Source organism: Xiphophorus hellerii, chromosome 6 (genome assembly GCF_003331165.1).
Source record: "Xiphophorus hellerii strain 12219 chromosome 6, Xiphophorus_hellerii-4.1, whole genome shotgun sequence".
Taxonomy (NCBI): Eukaryota; Metazoa; Chordata; class Actinopteri; order Cyprinodontiformes; family Poeciliidae; genus Xiphophorus; species Xiphophorus hellerii.
Window position 1 is genome coordinate 5,807,495 of NC_045677.1, and position 25,688 is coordinate 5,833,182.

The 25,688-nt window shown below is 43.4% G+C and overlaps 1 protein-coding gene and 1 long non-coding RNA gene across 3 annotated transcripts in view; one reads left to right on the plus strand and one right to left on the minus strand.

Annotated features, from left to right (window-relative positions):
• Positions 1-2,338: 2,338 nt before the first annotated feature.
• The window catches only part of LOC116721135 (disabled homolog 1-like), a 67,300-nt gene continuing 43,950 nt past the window's right edge, over positions 2,339-25,688 (plus strand). For both annotated transcript variants that reach the window (XM_032564674.1, XM_032564675.1), the window contains exon 1: positions 2,339-2,817. The gene's annotated coding sequence lies outside the window, so the exon portion shown is untranslated. The remainder of the gene's footprint in view (positions 2,818-25,688) is intronic.
• Positions 11,223-15,487, minus strand: LOC116721160 (uncharacterized). Its single transcript, XR_004339536.1, has 2 exons — positions 15,252-15,487; positions 11,223-11,456 (listed from the first exon to the last, which is right to left on the minus strand). It is a non-coding gene; the product is annotated as an uncharacterized LOC116721160 (long non-coding RNA).

A 25,688-nucleotide genomic window follows, 5' to 3' on the forward strand; every position in this document is an offset into this window, starting at 1 on the left:
ACAAAGCATAAGGATAGCTAACCTCTGGTATTCCAGATGATGTTGCTTTGTTGGTGTCTTCAATTCATGACCTTCATGGTGGACTTCAGTTTGCCACAGAGTGTGAAGTGGCATGGATGGGAGTAAGTTTCTCTAAGTCTAAGGCCATGGTTCTTAACTGGACAAAGGTGGATTGCTTCCTCAGGGGTGGAGGGCAAATTCTACCGGTGGAATCTATCGTGGTAAAGGAAAAACTAAGGCAAAAAGCAAACTTTTAATTTCATACTGCCCCTGCTACGTGCTCATGAGCAATGGATCGTGATTGAAAAGACAATATTAAAGGTACAGGCAGGTGAAATGACTTTCCTTTGTTGGTGATTGGACTCGGCTTTAGAGAGAACATTAGCTCCATCATATGGGGAACCTTGAAGTAGGGCTGCTACTCCACCACGCTGAAAGAAGCCAGCTGAGAAAATTCAAGCATCTCATCATGATGGGCAGGTCCCACTGGGAAAAATCCTGGAGGCAGATTGAAACCTTCAGTATATCCTGAGCGTTTTATGATGTGTGTCCCTATGTGCACCATTTTGGTTCAAAATATTTACTGAGTAGGTATTTAGGGTTGAAATCTGGACTTTTTAAAAAGTTCAGATTTGGGGAGTTCATAGCCAATAGTTGACCTGTTGACAGATTCTTACGTTGACTATGGATTTCTGAAGCGCCTCCAGACCAGACCATCTCACTGTATCCGATTAATGCTCAAACTCCAGTCCTCCAGGGTCGTGTCTCACAACTTTTGACATGTCCCAAGTCCAACACTCCCAAATCCAAGGACTGAATTGCCTTCTCATGCACCCAGGATCCACAGAGTCCTGCTAGTGACCTAATTATGTGCTTCAGGTGTGTTGACAGACACACATCCAAAAGTTGCAGGAACCCTGATTTTAAAGTTTTGAAAGTGTTGCAACACTTATTTCAATTTCAAATGGATGAACAATGCTCTTTTGTCTTAAAACAATGCTCTTTTGTTTTAAGTTTAAAGTAATGCTACTTTAAACTTTATTCCATAGTCTGTATGATGTTTGTTCACTAATGTTCTCTCAACAATGGATGGACGAACAGGTGAGCTGCATTTATTAATCAGGCGACATCTGCAGGGTAGTAATTGCAAAGGATTTATCTAGGACCGTTAGACGAAAAGAGGCAAAATACCAATAAGAAAATATCAACACTTTCCAGATTTCTATTTGTATAGAGACGTTGAAAACCACACTTCCAATTCTCTCCACTTTTCGCAACGGTGGCCTACTTTTCGTCAGCCTATAAAATCAAAGTCAAACATGCCGAGGTGTGTGTGTTTGGAGCGCAGCCGTAACGTTGGGACCGCATTGCTTGCATTAAAGACCTAAAAGTCTGCGTAAAGGTACGAATCGCTGCATGGGATATCTGTATAGGAATGCTCCTAGCTGTGAGCTGTGTGCTCCCAGGGCGTCAGTCCCTCCTCATCCCAGCACAGCAGTTCTCCGTCTCTTCTAGAAGCTCACCGTCTCGCTGTCAGGACCCCCTGCTGCTCCCCCATAATGCACCGGCAGCTCCGTCCGGCACCCCGCGGAGGCCAGTCCGCAGCCAGCGGTGTGCGCTTGTCTCAGACAGTTCTACGCTGTAGTGTCAAAGGGCCCGACCTGGATGTGGAAGACCCCCATTCATTGAGCGGACCATCAAGGCAGGTGATCATTAAGGTGCCCCCACACCCCCACCATGTGTGCAGTGTCGCAGTGATTGAACCTGGCATCCTCCCCTCTGCACCTTTAACCCTGGTAAAGGGAGGGATGGAATTGAAATCAATACAGCGTATGATGAGGTGACTGGACTGGGACAGGGGTGAGTGGGGGGTGGGGGGATGTGGTGGTGGGGGTCTCCTACGTGATGGATGGCTGGTTAAAGGAGGGATGATCAATGACCCTGATGGATTGCTTTTTGGGAGGGTCTTCAGAAATGAGACGGATGTCTGCTCCTTAAAAACAGATTGTCCTCTGGAGGACAGCGTCTCTGAAGTTTGCAGAACAGCCTGTGAAGCTGGAATATTATTCACTTTACTTCTTTGTTGTGCTGATAAGTGGCAACTGGTCCCTCCTCCTCTCCAGAATCCTTTTATTTTTCTGAAATCTTTAATCCCCTACGCCCCCATCCCCCATCCAACGAATGCCCCCCCCAACCCTCCTCATCCCTTTCTCTCTCTATATATTATTCTCTGTGCATTTTAATTTTTTCCCGTCACCGGGGGCCCAGTTCTCCCCGCCTACTCTCCTCTTTTTTTTTTAGCCTGAAAGTGGAAAAGCGGAGCCAAGAAATAGTTAATCTCTCGGGCTGCCGCTATGATTGGCCGCTGTATGCTGCGCTTCTGCCTCCTTGAATGAGAAACAGGGGTAACCAGGCAACTTCAGAGCTGGAGAGGAGAAGAAGAAGAAGAAGACGCAGAAGAAGAAGGCAAAGGGGTGGAAAAGGAGGACAAGACAGAGGATTTCAGAGAGATGGGGAGAAATTCTGAGCATGCATAGAGGGAAAGTCATTGTGATTTCACCTTGTGCGTCCTGTAAAACGGAACTAAAACATGGATTTTCTTAGACTCGATCTCTCCTCCTCTTCCCACCCCCCAACTCTCTGTCTCTCTCTTTCTCTCTCTTCCTCCTTCACCGTGGGGGGAGAAAATAGAGCGCACAAATGAAGTGTGTGCGTGTGGTGGTGGGACACACAGATGTGGATTAAAACGCATACATGGGACTCTTCAGAGAGGAGCAGCCGCTGAGAGCGAGAGAGAGAGGGGGGGGCAAAAAAAAGGTAAGTGGCGCCTTCGTTTGTGACTTTCTCCGTCGCCGGCGAGTCTTTGAGAAACTGTGGAGAGCTGGGTGAGGATGCTGAGCCGACACGTCGGGATTGTATGCGCTGCTGGATGCCGCTGATCGGGGCTCCTGCTGCTGTTGCTGCTGCTGGTGGTGGTGGTGGTGCGGGGGGAGAGACGGTCTGCGGACCGGTCCGCTCTGGCCGACTGAGACGCATGCGGAGGAGAAATGAGACATTTATGCGCTCGGAAATGCAGGCGGAAGCCCGATGCGTGATTGCGCTGGGGCTGGATGTGGAGTCCTGTGTAGCGCCTGTCAAACAAGCTGCTGTCCCGTATTGGACTGCGCAAACATCAGAGGCTGACATTTTTTTTGCCCTGTTCGTATGATTGACGTACATGAGCCGAACAGCGCGCGCGGCCCTGTTGCTTCATTGCTCCAGGCGACAAGATTTCTTCTAATCATACAAGTATTAGAAAAAAAAAAAAAAGGTTAGCCCCCTCCACCTCCTCCACACACACACCTACACACCCCTCTGCTCCACAAATATTCAAATGAGGAGATATTCTGCTGCAACAGCAGGAAGTCATCTTCAAAGGCACTGCATGTTCACGCGCTCTGACGCTATAGGTGAACGGCTGAACGATGACGCAGAACCTCGGGAGAATCATTGATTTCAGTGCAGAAGAGGGCTGGGGATGGTGGTGGGGGGGGGGGGGGGGGGGAAGACGCTGTGAGGACCTGTGGACGGGGAGCGCGTCTGTTCACCGACGCAGAAATTGCGCATCTGTTAAAGCCGGTGGGGCACGAGTCTCTCTCCGACTCCCGCGAGCGCTTCTGAAAAGTTTCGGGTGGAGGTAAAGATTCATCCTGTTCAGCTGACAGCCCACCAAGGAGGCCCTAGGGGCGGGCAGGGGCCACCCCATTCAATTTGTTGTCCCCCTTCAGGCAGACAGTTTTATATGCTCAACATTTTTGTGCGTGAATTAGAGAGAGAGAGAATGGGCAAGAGTTGACGGGCTAAAACTGCTCATTTATTATTCTAATTAGCAGTTTTGTATTTAAATTAATCAATATATTTGATACAGTACGCAAAGTATTTTAATCTATACATATTTTCATTTGACAACTAAATCAATGATATGTTGTAGTATTAGACATACCTACTGTGCCTTTGGGAATCAGGATGCTGTGTGTTAGCTACAGCTAGCTTGTTGTAGCCAAGCTAGCTAGATTAGAAGGATGTGGGCGACAGGGCTAATGCTAATGCTAGTTTTCATTCCCTACCCACAAAAATTGTCTTAGCTTATGCAAATTGCAGTAGATTGGTAGAAACACCTGCACACCAATGGATAGAAATGTATAAATGGTTTCATGAATGCTGGCTTGATAAAAACCAGCCTCTTGTTCAGCGCTATTTACTCCGTACAGAGCAGCTGGGCCTCTGGGCTATAGAGAAACAAATCTGATCTGATTTTACCCAATCGCTAATGTTGGTTGTGACACACCGGAAACTGAATGCGCTGTTAGCTTGCTGAACTGAACAACTGTGTTTGCATTGTCATAATAATTGTCATATTAATTGTACAATAATTTTGGATATTTAACATTCTCCAATATTTTTGCAACACAATATGGACATTGTCACCTTCTTAAAATAATGGCCTAAGTCAAAAAAAATTATTTCTCACTTTTTATTGGCAAAATGTTAGGGCAGCACCGATTGCCGTTTTTCTGGCCGATCACCGACCTTTTAAAAAAGCCTGACCTGCCGATTCTGATTTTGGCCGATATCAATTTTATTTTTTTTTGTCTGAAATGTTGCTCAATAAAGCGAGAAAGTTGCTGAATTGGCAGCAGTGGGGTCATATTCTGTAAACATGCAGGAATAACTTGGTGGGCCAGTCTGTCAGTCAAACCTCTCTGAAGGGAGAGCAGAAAAGGACAGTGGTTGATTTTTTTAACTTTTGCTGAGGTAGATAAAATCGGTGGATGACATCAGCTTCACCTGTAAAAATCGGCCAATCCCCGATCTCTCAAAATTAAGGAAACTGGCACAGATAAATCGGTGCATCCCTACAAAATATATTTTTGGCTAAATATAACTTAGGCCATTATTTTAGTAAGGTTATCATATACACTTGTCATTTCTGAGAGTTTCTTCCTTTGTAGACGCACTTCCCCCATAATACATTCTATTATTATTATTTTTATCAGTCTATCAGTAAACTTTGGGATCTCATGGGATCTCCACCCTCTCAAGATTAAACATGCACCAATCAGTGGGCAGGAGATCAGAATTGGCCAGTCTTTCCTTGATCAGCTCTGATTGCGGATTAGCAGGTCAAATCTAAAAAAAAAATCCTAAAACTAAGAATTCCCACTATTTTGGCCTAGAAACTCGTCAACCAACTTTAATGAACTTTGTTTACTACAAATATGATAAAAGTTAGGGACAGATGGTTTGATGCAAGGAAGTTGATGACCATACTTCTCTTTTATGTAAAAAAAGAAAAAACCAGGAACTGACATTAGGTACAAAAAACGTTTTCAAAATGACTCTACTTACAGATTGAATGTTTTAGCATTTATCTTCTCTGTTTCTTCTTGTTTGGAACTTTGTCTGGAAATCCCAACCAGCACGTGATCAAGAGCCAACATTACCAGTGCAACTGCAAAGTTCATTACCGAGCCATATGTCTCCCACGATGCCCCGTGTTTTATGCTCGAGTGCCTGTGTAGCAGCAGGCCCACATAAGATAGCCTGGGCCGCTTCAGTATAGTAACAGTATAGTGAAAGTGTTGAGCGTAGTAACAGCTTGCAGCCTTGGAGCCAGGATGTGGTCCAATAATGCTGCTGTGTAATGTATGCAGGATTTGTTGAAATGAAGTCATGCTGAAACGATGTCGTAGATTAGTTGGAAGGGAGCAAAGGTTGGCATGCCAAAGTTCGCGGCCGCTTTAGCCGGTCAGCCGAACTCCCCCCTCGCCCTCCTTATAATCTCCTTACTTAGGGTGTTTTGCCATGGATCATAATCTGCGCTCGCCGTCTCAGTTCTAAGATGTATGGATACACACACTCGCACTGCAATCTACACACACCGCGCAATTTTCAGTTGTCATCCCAAGACAGTTCTTCACAGGCCAGTGTGAGAGGCAGGGCTTAAGATGGAGCTCAACAAAACACTAGAGAGCATTAACTTCTCCAGCAAGAGCTTTTTTGTTGGGCCTCCCTCTGGAATCAAGACACTTAATTTAGCTCATGGCAGCAAATGCATCTCAGGGGAAATATATCTTATCCAATTAGGATTGTCTTTTTTTTCCTCCCCGTTTTGCAGTTGCTGTGAATTACTAAAAGTGGTTTTTCCCTTCTTTTTTTTTTGTATCTGAGCATATTCTGGAACGATATTTTCAATTCAACATGACATTGTCTCTTGACTTTGAAATAGCTGGAGGCCTGGTCTTCTATCACCGTATACTCTTTTTCTTTCTCTCTCTCACATCAGACAAGTTTATATCTGCACGAACTCCCTCAAGTTTACTCAATACTTAGCCTACTGAATGGATTTTCTTTCCAGTCCTGGGATGACATGGAATGACTAAACTCATGGAAAGTGGCAGGGAGTTCCTGGTGATGGAAAACCAAAAGAAGAATAAAGGTAATTTTGGTAAATAGATGCGTGTCCATTACAAATGTGCGGAAAATTTGTTGATTTTCCGCTAATGTTGAAAAAAAACCCAAACAATTTTGTGGTCGCGGTGTTTCCATTAAATCAGAAGCGCAATTAAAATCACACATGATTACATTTCTTCACGTGATAAGTCATTAAAAAACTTGCCGCATCATCACCTTCCTACCACTTCCTGTCCTCTTCTTTGTCTTTTCCGGCAGTAGTCACATCCGGTTGTTGGTCATGTGACTCGTGTGATTGAAGCGCGTACCTTGCAAAATTATATCGTCAGTGGAAATTTGCTTCCATGTTGCTTAAAGTTAAGAGGCTTTTTTACAGTATCTGAAAGCATAGCATAATCTGACCTTTGGGTAAATTTAAGGGAAGTCACATCCTGGGAAGACTGACAACCGCCTTAAATGTTCCCACAGGTGAATAATTTTTGTCACAGCTGAATGATTGGCTGTTGATTGTTTGGAAGTGACCTTATGACCTTTTGCCAATTTATTTTCAGCAGAAAGCCTTCCTGCTCTAAGGTCATTGGTGTTTTCTCCACCTTGTTACGGTGTTTAACAGGCACCTGTACTCTGTGGAGCCACAAACTATCTCAACAGCTGGTTGTTATGGGGGTTGTCACGCCTGCTGATGATCACATTATCCTGAGCTTTGGTAATCACCACCTGGCTCCTGCAGTGGAAAGTTGTACTCCGTTTACAATTTTTGGCATGTGTCTCTTGAGATTAGGTTCAATTTTGAAAATGAGTTTTTGCTTTGGAAAAGACTAGAAAATATTCATCCAACTCTCTTGTATACATGCTTAGATTCAAATGGTTAACTTATTTTTGCCAGGACTGTACAAGCAGTTTTAATGGACGGGCAACATCATTTGTCATCCATCGTCTGAAGGGTCATGGTGGGTCTCCAGCGGTCATTGGGCAAGAGGCGGGGTACAACCTGGACAGGTCACCAGTACATACATAATGAGTTCTTGGTTATTATTTGGCAGTAGTTAAGTAATATGTGGCCGTTGGCGGATGAAGGTCAGAGGCTATGATGAGGAATTGCTCAGGTAGAGGTGCATAAAGGGGGTGAATGACCTTTATGGGGTCATGACGACTAAACGAGATGGGCACTACAAGATCAGATGTTGGAATTATATAAGGGGCATTCAATTTTCACTTTGATGTAGTAAAATAAATAACATCATAAAGTCTTAAAGTAACATCTAAAGGAACAAGTTGAACCTCTAATTGGATAAACATGTCTACTAAAAGTAGGGGAGTTTTAATTTGAAGTCTGTTAAAGGAACACCTACCAAACTGATTAGCTTCTTTGCCTGTTCTCATTGTTTTGCATTTAAGACCAGAACAACAGGTACAACATGTCTACAGACGTCTAGATTGAGATGTGTGCTGGATTAGTTTCTCATGAACAAACTTTCTAAAAACTTAGATCAAGGTTGAATCGGCAGCCGTTTGCAGAGAGCTCATCGATGTGGTCGTCTTTTTTCCCCACAATGCTTCTGTTTTAAACCCTGTTTATGTTTGAAAGTAACCTGTGATCGGCCTTGCGCTTATTAAAGCAGCGACCTGATTGAAAATGAACTTTTTCCACTCAAGATGCCGTGTTCAGTGCTGATTGGAGTCAGAGCTATAAATACCTGCCAAACACCAGAAGCTAGCAGGAGTGGATGTTTTCTTACCTTAGTGGCAACTATTTAAGCGTGAAATTTAAGCCTCATTTCATGCCTAAATAAAAAGATCTAATGGATTTTCTGAAGATTCTTATACGTTTTAATGAGTAGGTAATAAATCCCCAACTTAAATGTCAAACTTAATATTGTACTTCCTAATTTTAGCCCATTCAAACAACAGAAACTTAAATGCTCATATCTATGGGATACAGCGCTATGTAGGGGAAATTAGCCCAATGGCGTCTGCTAAAAGTAAAAAATTATCACGATTAAGGCTGCCAGCTCTAGCATTAGCGTTAATTGCTTTCCATCAGTCTGTTCTGCATCTAGCAGACAAAAAAGCGACATTGTCTTGTGAAAGTGTGGACATTTAGCATTCAAATAGTGCTACATTACAAAAATAAGAACATTTTTGTTTAGCCTTTTTCTTAAATGGCTAAAGTTAGCTAAAAAAAAACCCCATACACATACTCCTTCTATGCTAGCTGTTAGCCACCCAATATTGAGAATTTCTCTGCCGTTCTTGCAAAATGACATTTTTACTAATAAAGAGAAGAAAATATGATATCAGGTTCACAAAAAGAACGTTGTTAAAGAACACATAAGAATCAAATTTATATATAAACTGTAGGTAAATGAGACAAGAATCATTCAGTCAAGATATGAGTGACATATTTGTAGCTGTTTCTCAAACTAATGTGGTTTTAAATATGAAAATGCTCTTTAAACCTTCGGTTTTCTTTCAAATATAAATGTTTAATAAATCCATAATCCCAGACCTATAAACAGTAAACACTAAAATAGCCTTTGAGTTATTTTAACTCAAGTGCTTGTTTAGTGCTGTGACAAATTTTGCAATGTCAGTGACTATCAAATAACCGGTGCTGGCATATTATTCACATCTTGTCATTTTTACCCTTTCTTCTGTGTTACCTAAACATCTGCCAGATAAATGATTTCATAAACTAGCTTTGCCAACTGTTAAATTTCAAAATGAAGATTCTCAAACATACATACAGCATGTCAACCTTAAAACACTCACCTTTGTATTCATAGAATTTTAGCTTAGACCAACACAGGTAACAGAGCACCTCATGACTTTTTCCGTGTTCCCTTTTTAAACTGCGTGCGACTCAAACTAACAAGCAGGAACGCAAGGTATCAAACTTAATATTGGAACATGGCTAAATAAACATTTTGTTTTCCAAAACAAAAACACCCCATTAGAAACATAATTTCAGAATAAAATTGGAGAAAGGTTGACTATTTACTTCCCCCACAGAATACAGGATATTACCCTGTCTGTCTTCCCTCTGTTCATAATGAGGCTGAAAATTGCAACTCCATTTGTGTTTTGTGTCGTATTACATACGAATTTACACAATGCCTCGCCGGTATCCAATCACGCAACTAATATGAGGTTTGCAGTCCTTCACCTGTATCGCAGTTATTCTGCACTACCCATTGAAATAACAATAACGGAGTTGATATCGCCTGAATAATCAAAGAAATTGACCAGTAATTGCTTATAATCAGTGTCTTTTTTCCCCCCTTTTGTCACATTTTAGTTGGATGTAATCAGGTCAACATAGAAATATCTTTAAAGTATGCAAAAGGCTCGGTGAGCTCGACTGTTTTTGCACCTCTGCGTTACTTATTTCAGTGACCCTGTCGAGTCGATGAACGCGCCTCGACCCCGACACCATACGTTGTGTTATTGGAGTCAAATGGGGCAATGAATTGCCAGCCCATTGCACAATTGCCTCCACTGCGCAGTGAGCCCTGTGCGGTGGTGTGTAACATCTGGAGAGGGAGCGAAGTGTTCGGTGTGAAGCCGGGGGTGTCCGCCCCGTCCTCGTCCTAGTCAACCACTGCCCCTCGCCCCCATCTCCTATCGCCTCACTTCCAGCGAAGCGGGCATCTTCAATGCATCAATGACACCAGCCGTCACAAGGGGCATGTAGCACGCCAAACCAATGATTCATTAGGACTCAATTAGCTGGCAGGCACGGGGCGACCCGCCATATGCCTGAAGATTCGACAACAGTCTGCGTCCCCCCTCACCTCCCCTCCATGTTCAGCTGCGCCCTCAACCGTCTTTGGCGCCACCGTCGACCCAAGACGGTCGGAGTCGTCTACGCGAACGTCTCTTGAAACAGTTCGGCGGTTGAGATTTCAGTGCTTTCCCGTCCCCGGCCGTGCGGTTTCTGAGCTGGAAATAAGTCACAATGACCTTCAGCTCAACTCGTGGTGCGCCAGTTGGCACCGAATGAAATACTCATTCATCTAGTGAAGTAGGAGACTGTGGAGCTGCAGATACTGTAAATCTTAAGAAGTAAAGAAAGGCTCCGCTCTGTATTGACTTTGCTTCCTTTGCCAAGAGGCGCCTTGGGCTGCCGACAAGATCTATCCGCCCTCAAATCTAATTTCTCTTCTTATCTGTGCCAAGGTAAAGGACCCTCAGCCCCCACCCCCCAAACATACACACACACACGCATCCTGATGCGAGCGCCCACCACCCAGAAAAAAAAGGCACCCACGTGCCTATATTAATGAAATTAGACCAGATTGGAAAGCCGCCCTTAGGCTGACTGACACAATGAGCTCCAGCCCAGATATGTGATAGAATATGAGACAATGTGGCATGTGCACACACGCAGTCATATTATTTCTGTCGACGGGTTTGAGCTCTCATGTCACAGGGTTACGTTAATGATTGACGCTTTCAAGGAAAACGTCGCGTGTATTTACGGACAGCGTTTTACATTACCGGTCTTGAAAGGTAAAAGCGGCGGGCTGACCACCTCGCCTCACCCACCCAGTCTGAAGAGTTTAACCTCTGAGCTCATTACGAAATGAAATCACAGCCATAAATATCACACAATACATAGGCAATGAGGTTTTATGGATTTAAAAATGTATGATTAATTAAACTAAACTAAAGTTGAGCTCTACATGAGAGAGTAAATCAGAACCATTGGAATGTAATATGAAAACCTTTTATACAGTATTTCCAGATAATAGGCATTGAAAGGGGCATGTCTTGCAAGTTTCGGGGGATTATTAAGGGATAAAACACATCACTCCTTGTAGATTAACAGAGATACTTGAACTGGATCTCGATCATGGCTGATTCAAACGGCTGGAATCGAAGTCCTTGACTGAACTCCACTTGTGACGCTTGTTTCTTCAGCTGTTTGTGATTTTACATCTCATGCGTTCCCAGCAAGCTGTAGCGCTGCCGACCTGCTTCCATGCACACAGCTTGTAAAACTGCGAGATAGTGGGACAATTCAGAGTTTCCCTTATCAATCTGAACATTTTTCACCTTTTATAATGATTAGGACAGTGAAAAGAGAGACTGTATTGGCTGCTGGAGTTTCCTAGGCTTTCCATTCTGGAAAATACGTATTATCCCATCTTTAATTGTGCTGTGTTTAAAGTAAAGTGCTATGTTTAGGAAACAGGAGAACAACTTTTTGTCAACCCATTTAACTTTGTATGTCATGTGCCAAAATATCAACAAGTCATACAAAAACCGTGGCTGGCTAACATGCTATCATTAGTGCAGAACCTTCCCCAAACTCTAGTCTGTACATATTTCGAGAGTAATAATAGCTTTGTGAATGCTCACCTACGAGTTTCTAATTCTTTGCATTGCAGCTCGGCCACAGACAAATGTTACCAGGGTTTCCCCTAGAAAACTAGCTAAGCCCGGTGGTCGGGGCGTCAAGGCGGTCCACCGGCGGTCCACCGTGTTTTTGTATTAAAAGATGTTGAGTAGACAGGAAATGTAAAAATATTACTGGGTAATTATATGTTACGGGAAAACATTGCCAGTGAAACGCTATCTAAACCCACAACTAGTCTTAAAAACAACAAATCAAAAAATACAATTAAACTGATTATCAATTATTTGCACTTCTGTTTAATTCAAATTAAGTCAGCAGCTCCATAAGGCCCCCAGGGCTTCAGGTGCCATAAATGCTAATATTTTAACACAGAGCACAGATACATAAATGTAACATTTGTTTGTTGAGATGATCAATGCTGCTGAATTTGATTTAGTGGTGTCAGCACACATAAATTAAAAGATTTTAAATTGCTTAACGTTTATATGTAAGATTTTAAGGAGCTGGCAAGTTTACTTTGTAAAAGTTCAAAGAACAATATTTATAGTGAAGCCCTTTTTCCACTTTTGTATTAAGGCGGATCGTAACGTAAAGCGAAGTCTTGCTAAAGCTACCGAGGCGACCGCACAACAGTTTCCTTCTTGGTTCTCCCGTCCCGCTCTTTCTGAATGCGCTCATGAGCGAGGTAGCTAAGGGAAACATTTACCTCAGCTTTACATTTAACGGAAGAAAGAGAGAAAATCATCTGAATGTTGTCTCTGAGCTGAACTCGCCCGCTGAACTACCGCTGCGGCTGGTGGGATTTTCCCGCTGGAGCGACGCCAGAAGCTGAAATCCCCTCGTTCACAGCCTTTACGACTTCTGATCGCTTCAATTGGAGAAATGTTATTTACATTTACCATTAAAATCTTTGGCTGAAGAGGCGATTGTAATCCCAGTGTAGGGTAAGAATAGATTATGACGGGAATTTATTGATGCAGCTTATTGAAATGACAGACATCGAGAAAGTCTAGTGCTCCTCTGACCCAGAGATCTGGTCTTTGTCCCGCCCCCGCAGCCATTGAACCAATCAACAGCTAACTCCAAACCAGCCCGGTCTGGCCGGCCCGACTGGAACCGCAGCTCTTGGGGTTCCAGGGAGCCGGGTGGTACCGGGCTGGAAGTGCTAATGCAAACACGATCAGCCCTGTATTTAAGCCAGAACGACCCGGGTCAGCCCGGGTCTAGCTGTACTGTGCAAAAGGGGCTTTAGATTGTTTTGTTACCATAGCAACAATCTGATGCTGTGAGTTTAATCTTTGAGTTTGAGCTCTGTTTGCCCACAAATACAAACTAGTAAACTGCAATTATAACTTATCGCTTTTGAGGTTGGCCAATAAACTACTCCCCCTCTTCCAGATTTCACTAAATCTGACACAGAAGCTGTTAGAGGTGCTGATGTTTTTAGCAGCACGACTGGCCCCTATGTCAGATTCTGAATATTATACAGCCTTGGACCGGCCCTGCAATCGTTAAACCCGCTGCACTGCGCAGAGACGCTCAACAAACGGGAGATTTAATTTAATGCTGCTAATGTGGCTTTAGTAGCTCTTCAATTTCGTGTCTGTTGAGTTTTTAACAAGGGGACACAGAAAACTATTTCGGTTGGTCCAGCTTCTCAGATCTCCGTGCGGCCGCTCACATTACCTCTGTCTGACTAAGTGGACAAGGCATTTGATATGGTTTGATGCATCATAACCGGAAAAATAATACTAAAAATCTGTGGTGGTTGGTGGTGATATTTGAAGGGTGGGCTAGTATATATATATATATAAAAATAAATGTATACTGTGAGACGAGGGTTAAATCTGCATGATGAGGTCAGTGCTGGTTCGTTAACCACTAACGCTCCGGCCAACCGGGACCACGGACATAAACTTTATCAGCGTAGACAGAGCAACACGCTGGGCAGCGTGTTGAGATGTAAAAGCTGCACAAAATTCTTTGTCCACAAATATAAATCATTCTCACCGCTCGCTCAACGCACCTCTGAAAGCCACTACAAGTTATTCCTGAGGTTTACATAAAGCTGCACAGCCAGAGCTAACGCGGTGGGGTTTAAACTCCTACCGTGATCACAAACTCTGGAAAGAAACATAATTCCTCACAGGGGATTGATGTAAATATCCATACAGGTCAGCCTGTGTCCAGTTTGAGTGAAAGGAGGCGCGAGCGATCAACGAAGAGGCTAACTTAATCCAACTGCTGCAGCGAATGAGGCAACGCGCAGAGGCGCCAGCGGTGTGATTGGTCTGGCTCTAAATGCATAAACTATAAGCCTGTCTTCTATAAACATATCTTTTAGCTTTTAGGAATAAATCTGCTCCGCCAGTGCAGATTGGCTCAGAGCAACAGAGTCACTTGCAATACGGCTTTAAAAAACCCCCCAAAAAACGATTTATTTATTTTTTTCCCTAAAAACTTAAACAAGAAAGGCTTAGCCTGGCGGTGGGGCTAGTAAAGCATGGCGGGCCGCCAGGCCTGTAATATACTGGGGGAAACCGTGTGTGACTGATTATTTTTTCTACTTCTACCATTAGGTAAGAAATGAAAATCAGAATAGGCACCATTTTTTTTAGAACCTGACCCTGAAACATTAAAAATAGTTTAATTTATTTGATAAAAAGGAAATGATTAACTCTTTTGTTTGATTTTGAGAGAAAAATTAAACTACCTATCATTGGGCTATGGCCAACCAAAAAAAAATAAATGAATAAATTTCCTACTCAGCCCAGCTTGATTTTAAGTTAGAGTTGGAGGCACAGTTTCCTCCAAACTGAATTGGAAATTTGTGCTTTCCTTCAAAAATCTGGATGAGTTTGCTTTTTATAAGTTGTTTCTAAACTTGCATCTAAAAGAGTGACAGGTTTGTGTTTGTACTTTATTAAGCTCAATTTGACTTTAGACACTCATAAGTGCACGGAAAAGCATATTTGCTGTCAATCAGTATTATGTTTTGCTAAAATAACTCGCATAAATTCACTTGACGGCTGCTAATTTGCCTTCCGCCGTTTTCGTTTTCCTACGCGGCGTTGAGCCTCCTTCCTTCTAGAACTTTCGGAGCGACGCGGATTTGTTCGAGGCCGCGGCTTTCAAAGCGACGACTCCCTGCGTGCCGCGAAACATCTTTTCACGTCTTCACAAATTAAAGCAGAACCTCTCCGAGCGCCAGCAGCCGGCGAGCCCCGTCACGAGAAAAGCAAATCAACTTCAGCCGAGAGTCGCTCTGCCCCAGTTGTAGACATGTGCGCCGACCCGACTGCGCTCCTCCGGCGTTTTCACCGCGTTACCCAGAAACGCTCCGTTCGCGTGACCCAATTTGCGGCCTCTCCTCCTCATTCATCTGCCGCCACAGACGCGCGGCAGGAGACTCCGCGAGCGGCGGAGCATTCATCACCTCTGAGCGGCGTGGTCCTCCGCTTGCATCCTGTCGGCCTGCTCCGCGAGCCGAACCTCCGCGGACGGGAAGGGCGGCGGCTCCATCTGCGGCTCGGGGTGAGAGAGGCAGAGATGCGTTCGAGGACCCGTTTGTGGTTGTGTTTTATGAAATATGTAATCAAATAGGAGCTTGGCAACATTTTTCTTCCGCTGACAGTCAATTTAAATATTGTATCTGCCACATCTGCCTGCTGCAGTGCTTCTTCAGTACCCTGGAGGTAATTGAGGCGTTCAGTTCGGCTTGTGGAGCTTTTTTCTATCCTTATGGGGTTTGAATTCCACCAAAAAAAAAAAAGTGTGTTTTTTCCTTCCCATTTTTTTAAAAGAAGCAATTTGTTTCCACTCACTTTTATGCATTATTATAATCAAGATAATTAAATTATAACAAATATCCATTGGTAAAAGGATTATTCATAACAAAAGTAATAATAACTTTATTTATAAAGCGCTTTCAAAGACAAGACAAAATAAGATGGTACAGATCAGAAACGGATAAAACGGCAAGAAGGCAATAAAACAAAAAAAGTGGAGTTTAAAAGGAATGAACTTTAAACTTGGCTTTAAAACATCCTCAGAACTGCTCTTCCTGATGTCCTGGTACATTTATTTACTGATCCATTTGCAGAAATGGCACCAGAATGTTTCCTTTGAAGCAGCGCATCAAGTTGAGACACGTCACATGCGCAGATCATAAATCGAATGGAAGGAAAAGTAATCCCTGGGCAAAGGGTGGATTATCTTGCTCCGATACCCCGGGGGCAAAGAATTATCCCTCTCGCTCTGCCAAAGGATGGGGCCCCGGGGCCTTATTTCACAAGCCAGCTTTGTTCATCAATACCATGCAGTTCCAAAGGGAGCCCATCTTAAGATTTAATCAAGAAGGAAATGATTTGGTTTGGATTTATGTTTTGAATTTACCTCATTTAAAAAAAGAAAAGAAAAGAAAAAACTAGCTAAACTAGCTTTTGATTATTATTATTTTTTAAATTAAACAAGATGTGATTCATTCCATCAGGATTGATTGTAAACACAAAATATGTAAAGTGTATTCTGCAAAAACACAAAACAGCTTCCCGTTGACCCAGGGCACACCGGGGTCCGGTATGAAGAAGTTCAAAGATGGCAAGACCCGGTGACGACAGGTCATAGGTCAGGCAAAGCGGGTGAAGTGTCTTGACCAAGGACACAACAAAGGAGACAGACAGAGCGGGATTCAAACCAGCAACCCAGCGACTATGGGATGAATTCCCACCACCATCGCCCCAGTTCAGCTCATCTAGTCAAGCTTAGGAGACGATAAATCAAAGCACCAGCCAACATGGTAACTTTGGAGGAGCTGCAGAGATCCTACTTTGGTGGCAGTGGTGGTAGGAGTGTGTGTTGTAACTGGTGGGTTGCTGGTTCGAACCCCACTCTGTCCATCTGTCGTTTTGTCTTTGGACAAGACAATTCACTGCCTTGACTAGTAGTGGTACATGGCACTCATGACTCACCTTTGTCAGATTGCCCCAGGGCAGCTGTGGCTGCAGTCCAGTAGCTTGGCACCATCGGTGTGTGAAGGGGTGTGTGTGAATGGGTGAATGGCTGAATGCAGTGTGAAGCGCGTTGGGGTCTTCTAAACTAGATAAAAGGCTGGACGAGTACAAGAGATTTACCATTTAGGTAGGCGAATCGGTCAGCAGGACAACTGTTAGTCATACATCCCATCGTCACGTAAGACTAAGAAGAATTAAAGCTACTGCTGAAACAAAGCCATAAAAACTTCTATACGTAGTTTGCAACACAGCAAACATGTGAAACAAAAAGCTCTGGAGTCTAAAATGTAACTTTTTGTGGGGGTTTACATAAAGTCTCAATAACATACCCTGAAGTTTGCGGTTGCTCCCAATGTCGCTTAGCAGGCCTAGAGCTGTGCTCCGGTTCAGGCCTTTGCTCGCTTCCTAATTACCCCGGTTTGCGTCTTCGCCGCGCGGCACCAGCAGGGAAGAGCGCCGCCGTAGTTTTGATGCCGAGCTGCGTCGAACAACAAGCATCTGGCACAGCGGCGGCAAGCGGTCAGCATGACGTCTTCTGACGAGACCCTTCAGATCACTTTTCATCAGAGCGTCGCAGTCGGAGGCTACCCCCGACGCTTTGCTTTAATCAGCCGTCAAGTGTCACATTCAGAGGGCCTCACTCCGGGGGGGGGGGTAGGGGAACTTTCATCCAGCCTCCGCTCCGGGTTTATACAAAAACAAGTGAAAACAGAGGGAGCGGCGGGAGCTGCGCCAGACCCTGACCTTGCGACGCCGTTGTAATGAGAAGGAGGCGAGTGTATCACTTATCATTAGCGGCATGATTAGGTGCCAATGGGCTGTGCCTGCCGCGGTTTGAGCCCTCCGCTCGGCGACAATCCCAAGAGTGCGATAACATATGAGATGACAACAGTTTCACACCCAGATTCACACCTCCCGCGGTTCCATACGTCGCGGCAGCCTAATCACTCATGTGAGATTAATGAGAGAAGTTGAGGTGTGGTGGGACGCTCACTAATTACAAGCTCACACACTGGATTGTCACCAGGGGAGCAGACGGTTAGCGTGTGCTTTGTGTTTGTGTGTTCCTCTAAGCGTGTTTTTAAAGTCGGTTTTTGTTTCACGAAAACAAAAACAAAGCAACAAAAAAAAAAAAAAAAACCGACGGTTTCCAGCGGAAGAAAATGAGCAACATCAAAGCTTCTCTCAGGAGAAAAATGTACGAAAAAAAATAAATAAAGGCACTTTGTGGGAATAACGGGGCGGCAAAAACAAAAATCAAATCAACTCAAAACGCCGCTGAACGGAAAGGTAGCGAAAGCGCCGGTGTAAATTATTTCATTTCTTCCTGTGCGCAGAGCCGCCTGCGAAAAGAACAAAACAGAAACAAAACAATGGAGTCGTGAAAACGCACAAGCAGCTCCGCAGCAACGTGTGTTGGACAAGTTTTTCTTTGAGCGATGTTGCTCGCTTTTTTTTTTTTGTCAGGCGTTCTGGTTGGACACCTTAAATAAATGAGGACTTCTATCGCTGCAACAAAACCCCCCAAAAAACAAGGAAGATTTTCCAAATCCAAATCCTAGCAACTTATTCTTTTAGTAGAAAAATATAAAGTTGTTTTACTGCCTTCAGACCCACATTATGGAAAAACTGTTTATCCATCAAGTTTCCATTTATTTGATTTGGAACCAGACATTCAGCTTCCAGTCACCAAATAAATCCAGGAGCCCAGTTTTACTAACCCGCTTGGATTAGTATCAGGTTGTAATTATTAAGAAATAAATGCGCAAAACTTCACATTTTGCTTTCGACCCGATACCAAGTAAATACCCAGCCTGTATCGCTGACACTGATGCTTTTTTATTTAAGTTTGAGACATATTCAGACTTCTGACCTCAAGGTCATTTATCCTTTTTCCCGTGTTCAAACCTCAAAGTTCCTAGGTTTGTACAAAATACTTTGACATATTAACATAATTTGTGTGCATTGTTTTCAAAATAAAGTGCAAAAAATAATTTGAGAGCAAATCAACAAATCTTTTCCTAAGGCAGAGTCGAGAAACTACGACGCAAAAAAAAAAAAAAAATAGATTTGAAGAGACAATATGAAGCTAAAGTTGTGATCTTACCACACTAGTATTGATCCGATACCGACTTGGTATCGATATTATCGATCTTTCTGACCGATCCGCCACCTCTAATGTCAAGTTGTTTGTTAAAACTACAGTGTCTTGAAAAAAGTGCTTGGTCTGTAAACACAATTTGTCACCTTAAATTCCCCAACTTTATGTAGTTCTGGACTTTGACTAGGCCATTCTAATTCCCCCCCCCCACTCTAAACCATTTCATTTTAACTCTAGCTGTATGCGTCAGGTCATTTGGAAGATAGCAGGTGGATTTCCGGCCCAGTTGCAAGTCAACAAAGCAAACTTTTAAAAGGCCCTCTTTCAACACTGATTTGTTATTTTTTCACATGAAAAGCAAAACTAACTTTCCTTCTACTTCACAATAATGCACTACTTAGTTGAAACATCACAAAGTGTAAGAAAGTTCATGGAATAATAGGCATGTATTTGCCTACCTGTTCAGCTCAATGTTCAGCATATGCTCTTTGGACTGAACAGAGTCTCGCATCTTTATCCTTCAGTTCAGCTGTGTTGAAATGCGTTTTTGCTCCCGATTGGACGGTAAACACCATCGTCGTCGATGCAAAACGGGAACGAGACGCAGCTGTTGCCACAGGTAGATTCCTCCGAACGTCTATCGTTCCAGATGAAGGCTGCGGCAGGAATACGAACCTGCGTCGTGTTTCTACGGTAATGAAAAGTGCTAAACTAATCGGGGTTGGTCAGGGCGGATTGTGGCGTTTTCATTACAACAAGCCGACCGGAATCAAAGGAAGAATAAAACCCGGGCAGCTGCAAAAGGTTTTGGTGTTTGTACGTTATGGATGGACTTTAGCCTCTCGCAATCAGACAGCGGGAAAGAGAAGGAGGTAGCCGTCACAGAAACCGATTTGAGTAAACGGCTCGCGTTGACCGACCCTCTGGATGTTCATGCTACAGGCCAAATGTTTTCTAAGTTTGATTAAATTCATACAAAAAAGATTCATTGGTCTACTTAAAAAAATGATATTCTGTTAATGAGTCACTTATCAAAGCACTTCTTTGAAAAAAATATCCGGTACATGAAGTTTTCTTGCTTTGAGGTTTGCTTTCTCCAAAGTGACCTGTGGTAGCACGACATATGCAGTAATTAATCGGCATTTGTTTGTTTGTTTTTTTTCTTAGTTTGTCCACTTTTGCATTGAAATGTTGCAGTTTTTAAATAGGGATGCGGCAATATGAAAATTTTGACCGATATCGATATTTGATGTTAATATTCCTGCATTGGCCAAGTTCATCTAAAGCAAAATGATCACTGATGCTTTAGAGGCTTCTGTAGCTTATACCAAATCTTTTGAGTTTCTCCTCCATCCCCACATACTAGGCAGCTGATAAAACAGAAACCCAGCAAGGACATGTCTCATTTTAGACATTATTTTTTATTTTTTGTGCCAAACGAAGAAGCTTCAAATCCCAGAGCACAGCACTCTATTGTACGCCGCTCATTAAGTGAAACTGTCCTTCAGCTTCGCGCGTTTGATGCGTTTCGGCGTCGCAGTGTGACGGGAAAGGTAGATAAACAAAAAGTTTCCGTGGTGGTGCTTCCCCTCTGCTTCGTTGCTGCAGCTTCGCAGACTTCAGGTAATGTTTTTGTGCTCACCAGTTTTGATCATGCTGACTTTTATCTCGACAACACAAAGTCTCTGTAGTCACGTTCCCTGTCTACAGCGTTCCCGAGTCAAATTTGTGAGGTTTTTTTTCCCCATTTTTTGGGTGGCACAAAAAGTCGAAACAACATTAAAAACAGCTGTTTGCTGTCGAGTTCAATGAAGGAAGCTGCTTGTGTGTCTATTTTGTCCATGACTCGCGTGCGATTAAAGAGGACACCTTTTGGCTATTTATTTAGATACGAGAGAACAGAGAGAGAAGGGGGAAAAAAGCCCTAATTGTCTCATTAATTACTCTTCGCATGAAATAATGACCTAGCCCTTGTGATTGCAGTTCTTTGTTGCTCAATAATGAAGGCAGAGGTGGGATGGCAGCAAAAGAAAACATGCTTCAACCTTTTTTTTATTCACAGCATTATGCTAGAAGAGAGGGAGAAAAAAAGGAAAAATAGGACAAATAAGAACAAAAGGCAGGAGCAGTGAGAGAAAAAAATGGTAAAAACAAAAGGGGGAAAAAAAATGCAGCATTAGGACCGATTTGTTTAGAGCGAATCAAAAAGAGAGCAGCAGAGACGGAGAAAGATTTGGCCGTGAAGTGTTTGCCAGGCCTGCTGGAGCCCACCCAGTTCTCTCTCTCCCACCATCCCAGCGCGGTGAATAGGCTGTTTGACACACTGTTCAGACACCGAGACGCGGCACAACAACAAACCAAATCAGCAGCAAATTAAAGACTCCTGGGGGGGAAGCAGCAGAGTATCGCCAGAGGTGTTCTGGAAAGCCAGGCCACGCCAATTAAGTGCTGTAAGACGGTTCCAGGAGCCGGTTCTCTGGACCTCCAGCACACGATGGGTGTTATTAGACGAATGGAACGACAGATTGTACAGGGTGTCTTTAAAAAGTCTTAAATTCTGGTAAAATTCTTCTAAAATTAAGGGTTTAAAATGTCAAATTTGTTAAAAAAAACATTTGTCATGGCTGGACTGTTCAATCTTACAGGGTCAAGCTCGATTTTTATCTGTTATCGCAAGACTTTTCTGTCACGTGTGCAGATGTCTTTTGTGATTTAGGTCAGTTGAGGCTAAATTTGACTACTAATATACCCTTACTAGCTAGAGTAGCAAGAGTATATTGCTACCCTCGCTATGAATATAGCCAACTGGGTTAGCAATAGCTAGCAAGGGTGTATTAGCAGCTAGTTAATCAGTTATTCAGCTAGTGAGTCCGTGTCAAATGTAAAAAAGCTAGCTAGCTAAAAAGTTAGTTTTTATTGTGATTTTTTTTAAAATTATTTGTTTAGCTGGCTAGTTTTTTTATATTTGTCATGGGCTAAAAAATTTTTTTTAATTTATTGCCATTGGCTCACTTCTGTACGATTAAACGTGCATTTTGTGCACAAAAGGCTTACTTGTCTACTTGTGGGACTATTCTGTCACGCAGAAGTCTGAGTCATGCGCAGATGTCGTCTGTGATTTGAGTCCCTTGAGGCTACAAGTAACTAGCTGCTGATAAACTACAATCTAGAGTAGCAAGAGTAGACTGCTTACCCTAGCTAGCAATATATCTAGCTAGGGTAGCAGTAGCTAGCAAGCTAGCAAGGGTATATTAGCAACTAGTTAGTCGGTGTCAGATGTAAACAGCTAGATAGCTAAAAGTGAAATCATTGTAAATTTTTCTTTTTTTTTCTTTAGCTAGCAAGTTTTGAATATATTTTTAATGGCTAAGGAAACTTTTAAAATTTGGCGCCAGTTCGCTGGAAAGGTTCGTCTTCGTCACTGGCTCACTCCTGTTGCCAACGGTGCTACTTGCATTTTACTCAAAAAATCTTGGAAGCGCAAAGCTGCTGACAAGAGACACAAACAAACACCTGAGATGTCAAAGTTTTGATGTGGTGACGACAAAGCTCACCAGAGAACGGTCACCGCCGTTTCCACTAGCGCTGGTCTTTGGTGAGATACAAACTCTGAAGTCAGGGGTTGAGTGGATTTTAAACACCAAGTTCAAGCACTAGTCCCTTGAGGCCACAAGTAACTAGCTGCTGATAAACTACAATCTAGAGTAGCAAGAGTAGACTGTTTAAAATCCTCGGTGTTTAAAATCCACTCAGGTCTTAAATTTTGTTCATGATGGTCTTTAAAAGTCTTAAATTTGAGTTGAAGCCCTTAGAAACGCTGCTGTAAGCGCGGTCCTCTTGTCATGCCGCTGTTAGCTCCTACCATAGGGAGCTGGTGACACTAGATTAGCCTGAATACGTCTGTTATAGTCTGTCCAATGCAAACTTCCAACACAAGCTGCATTATTTGTGTCTCGAGGCCTCTAAAGGGAACGTAGCTCTTCATATCTGTCATATAGCCGAGGGAAGAAAAAAACTTATTTATCCCCGGTTTTTGCTTCAGCATGAATAGGTGCTGATTATCCTGCAGCTGATCTGGGTAAGCGCTGCTGCAGCAGCACTTCAGAGGGCAGTGAGGGGCTGCCATGTTAAAGACGATCCTAACCGGGTGCACAGCTCCCAGGCCTGTGCTGACATAAATCAGTGCAGCAAAGCAACTGTGTGGCGTTGCTTATTTAGTTGCCCAGCTGCACTCAGTGAACCTGAAACAACGAGGGGCGCTGTTTTCGACTCAAATGAGTGCTTCCAGTGCATACAGTTAAGTTTTACTGTATCTTTTTTTTTGTTTGTTTTCCTTTTTCTTCACCTTTCATGATTGTACACTTGACTGTTCCACCGTCAAAGGTCCTCCATCTTGTCGGAATGAGGCGGACCCAAACGGGGCGCGCATGAACGACCTCGGCAGTTCTCACAGGAGTACCAGGAGAAAGAGAGGCTGCTACTCGTCTACAACATTTCAGCGTCGGCATTGACCCTGAAATCAAATGTTTGATATAAAACTTTGAAAGAATTTCACTGCTTTCTGGTCTGTACTGGAGAGGCGAGATATACCCGTTAAACTTGTTCCGCTTTTTGTTAGGATGCAGCCACAAACTTTACACAAAACAGCACATAATCGTGACGTGGAAGAAAAAAAATACTTAATTTTCAAACTGTTTTACATGTAACGGCTTAAAGGTGTGGCATGTAGCTGTCCAACCCGACTGAGATTAAGGTACAGAGAACATCTGTCAACGTCATTTTAAGCCATATATGTCTACATATATCCCATATGATTCAGGCCTGGACTTTGACTGGACTGTCCTAGCACATAAATACGGTTGCATCTAAACCAATCTTTTATATGTTGTTGGTATGTTTGAGGAGGTTGTCCTGCTGGATTGTGAACAGTCGCCTGAGTTTTAAGTCTCCAACAGCTTCTCTGTGCCAGCTGGTGTAAAACATCCCCACAGTATTATGCTGCTTTATCGTGTTTTACAACGGTAAAACATGGTAGCGGCATCGTCCCCGATTTACAAGCAGCGCTTGCAAGAGGAGCAACAGAAATTAAAGGAAGAAAGGTGGCGAGAAGGGGAAAGAAGAAGATGGGAGTAGACGAGAGAAGCATAGAGGGAGCACAAGCCTAGTCTGCCTCTAAACCTGCAGAAAGAGGAAAAAAAACAAAACCAAGAAACCACAGCAGCAAACGACAATTAAAGCTGTATGTAGACCCAATCACACCCCAACGCATAATTTGTATAAAAGGGTCTGAATCTAAACATCTGATGTTCTTCTTGCCATTTCTTCCATATTTGCTGACCTATTTGAGAGCATTATTACCTGTATCAATATATTCTATTATAAACCTTTTACAACAGCTTCGTCCAGTTTGGGTGGACGACCATGTCTTGGCTTCTCGACTTCTAGGACAATTGGTTGCACTTGATTTTATTTAAGGGTATCAGTAAAACGAGAGCTGAATTCTGAAAGCAGTGTAGATTCTCGTTCTAACAGAATGATGTATTGGCACAAAGAGCTTCATGCCAGTCAACCGCTCTCTACTGTAGTCAGGAATCTAATTAGCTCAACGAAGGCACATTAACCTTATCATGGATTTAATGGCAATTAGACGCATGTAAGGCCGCTTACAAGTGACTTGAACTTATCCTTGATTGTGAGGCTGATAAAAGCTGATGCAGAGTAGAATATAAGGGTCCAAATTAATTATTCCACAACAGCGCAGATGAAAAGCTGCTTCTATTGACGGACGCAGCTGATTGCCACCGCGGGTGACTCTAGGGAACGCGGCCGGCTATAGCTCAGAGATGGGCCAGGTTGTGACAGAACTGTCCCAGTCCATGAGCTGGGAGGCATTTTGTAACGAAGATGACCAGCGCGAGGTGCCAGAGCCGGTCTGTCGGTCGAGCAAAACGCTCCAGCAGCTTCCCGGGGGCCACGCCAGCCTTGGAGCGGAAGGCAGGAAAGATCCTTGGGAGAGAGCGGGCTTCCTTTATTCTCTAACAGGAGAGCGCGCGCGTGTGTGTGTGTGTGATCCGCAGGCCTGAAGCGTCCACAGTGAACGGAGGTTTAATTGGCCATATCCAGTGATAGATGGCTGTTCAACCTTTTGTTGCTCATCAGTGGCAGGATGCACCGAGGCTTGCTTGTTTCACAATATGAGGCTGATTGTGGGGTCTATTAAAAATCAGCCTCTGGAGGAGATGTCACTGTGCCGCGACGCCACAGCTTGAAAGGAGAAACTCCAGAATGATCTGATTTGAAAAAAGAAAAGAATTTAAGAAAAGAATCAACTCGCGCTCAGTTGATTGCCCATTATATCACGAAGGCAGTAAAAAAATGATTGAAAAACTGATCACACTTAATGAGTTATCTCTATCCACAGAGACATCCGGAGGGAGATAATTGACATTAATTATCCGCTTTTGTTTCTCGGCAACGTAAATCAAAGCGGGGGGGGGGGGGGGGGGGGGGGGGAATCTCAGTTTTTATTTAATCGCAAACAAAAATCATCGTGTCAAGCAAATTCCTGATTGAATGGCGTGTACGTTAATGACATAATCGCTCCCTCACCGAACAATCCGGGCTGGTGAAAAAAGTTCCCTTTCTTTGTGCTCAAGAGTGATTGATGCGCTCAGCGGCTGGGAAGACGCACGTCAGGTTAAAGATACAAAATGCCTGTTTTTGTTCGGTAAACTGTGTGCAGGGGGAAGGAACTCTAAGT